This window comes from Arachis hypogaea, chromosome 3 (assembly GCF_003086295.3).
Source record: "Arachis hypogaea cultivar Tifrunner chromosome 3, arahy.Tifrunner.gnm2.J5K5, whole genome shotgun sequence".
NCBI classification, from domain to species: Eukaryota; Viridiplantae; Streptophyta; class Magnoliopsida; order Fabales; family Fabaceae; genus Arachis; species Arachis hypogaea.
Genome location: NC_092038.1, coordinates 76,371,842 through 76,374,030, shown reverse-complemented (window position 1 = coordinate 76,374,030; position 2,189 = coordinate 76,371,842). Strand labels below are relative to the sequence as shown.

Sequence of the window (2,189 nt, the reverse complement as noted above, 5' to 3'; positions counted from 1 at the left end):
GTGATATCTCTGTGAGGTGTTTTGATGAGTGGCATTGTTGTTGGAGTTGAAGTTGGAACATCTCGAATCTTGTCCTTGGTCTTGTTGGTTTCCCCATCCAAAGTTGGGGTGATTTTTCCATCCAGAGTTGTATGTTTTAGAGTATGGAACATGGACTTGTCTAGGTGAATTTCCCACATAGTTGGCTTGCTCTCAGTCACCTTCTTTTCCTATGTTTACTCCTTCATGAGTTGGTGATGAGGTGATGGCTGCTACAACTTGGTTCTCTTCCACCTTCTTGGTAAGATCTTCTAGCTGCTTGGTGATCATCTTGTTTTGGGCTAACAGTACATCCATGTGGTTTAGCTCCATTACTCCTCTAGTGTTACTTCTTTCAGAGGCATAGAAGTAGTCATTCTCAGCAACTATTTTAATGACATCTATGGCTTCTTCAACAGTTTTCTTCTTGTTTAAAAAACCTCCTAATGAACGATCTACAGCCTTCTTTGACTCATAGGAAAGACCTTCATAGAAGATGTGAAGTTGAACCCACTCATTAAACATCTCTGATGGGCATCTCCTTGTCAAGTCTTTGAATCTCTCCCATGCTTCATAAAGTGTCTCACCATCTTGTTGCCAGAAAGTTTGCACCTCAGTCCTTAGCCTATTAATCTTTTGAGGAGGGTAAAATCTTGCTAAAAACTTGTTCACTACCTCCTCCCAATCTATCAGGCTTTCTTTTGGGAAGGATTCAAGCCACTTTGTTGCCTTGTCCCTGAGTGAAAAGGGGAACAAGAGCAACCTATAGATATCTGGGTGGACTCCATTTGTCTTCACTATGTCACAAATCCTCAAGAAGGTGGTCAAGTGTTGGTTAGGGTCTTCTTGAGCACCTCCTCCAAATGAGCAATTATTTTGCACCAAAGTGATGAGCTGAGGTTTTAGCTTGAAATTGTTGGCATGAATGGTGAGTTTCTGAATGCTGCTTCCACAGTTTCCTGGATTAGGATTGATATAGGATCCTAAGACCCTCCTTTCATGCCCAACCCAGTTTGCATGGCCTTCTCTGGCATGATTATGAGCTTCTTCTTCATGATAGTTCTCCAAATTCTCTTCCATGTTGGGTTCAAAATACTCTTCCTCTTCCTCAGCACCAACAATTCTTTTTCATCTTGCTTCCCTTTTTCGTCTCCAAAGGGTTATCTTAGGCTCTGAATCAAAGGATGTTGAGATCCCTTCTCTTCTACCTGTCATACAATAAACAGAATGCACAACAGGAGATATAATAAAGACAATTTTTGTTAGAATGATTGTTAGTGTGAGTGATACAATTTATCAAACAGTTAGTGGGTTAGTGAGTTGAATTATGGTAAACTAAGAAAGGAGAACAAAAATTAGAGAGGGAATAGGGGATGAGGAAGAAATTAAAAATAAACTAAGGTAAATTACTAAATATAGAAAAGAATAACGGAAAAAAATGCTCAATCTAGTGATCTTCTAGCTTAATCATTGTTGATTCAAAATTAATCCCCGACAACGGCGCCATAAACTTGATGCATGAAAACTTGTCTCTCAACAAATTTTCCTTCGGCAAGTATACCGAATTATCGTCAAGTAAAACTCACTATAGAGTGAGGTCGAATCCCACAAGGATTGATTGGTCAAGCAACTTTAGTTAGAAGAATATGCAAGTTGAGCTAAAGAGAATTTAGATTGAGATGCAGAAATTTAAATGGCTAGAAAGTAAATAGCAGAAATTAAAGTGCAGAATCTTAAATGGGGAATTGGGTAATGCTCATAAAAGTAAATGGCAGAAATTAAAGAGAATGGGTAAGATCAAAAATGGGGGGATAATTGGGTTTAGGAGATGTTGCAATTCTCCGGATCAAGTTCATTCTCATCTCTTCCTCAATCAATGCATTCATTGATCTCCTTGGCAATCTTAAGTGATTGAATCCCAATTCCTTGGTAATCCAATCTCTCAAATCTTGATCAATAGCCAATTCCTTGGTCAATTGCTCATGAGAAGAGATGAAGTATGGTCATTGATTATACCACATACATTTTCCAATTCAAGTATTGAGGGGATTATAGTCACATATCCATCCCAACCCAAATTGGTCCAACATGAGAAAGCAATTCTAGCATGATCTCTTCATTCCACTTCCAAGGTTCCAAGGAGATCCAATTATGGAGGGTTTCTTTTCCAA

General features: G+C 38.7%; 1 non-coding gene across 1 annotated transcript; it reads left to right on the top strand.

The window, feature by feature from the left end:
• The first annotated feature begins 537 nt into the window (after positions 1-537).
• On the top strand, positions 538-645 carry LOC112793415 (small nucleolar RNA R71). The gene has a single exon (XR_003198107.1). It is a non-coding gene; the product is annotated as a small nucleolar RNA R71 (small nucleolar RNA).
• Positions 646-2,189: the final 1,544 nt, after the last annotated feature.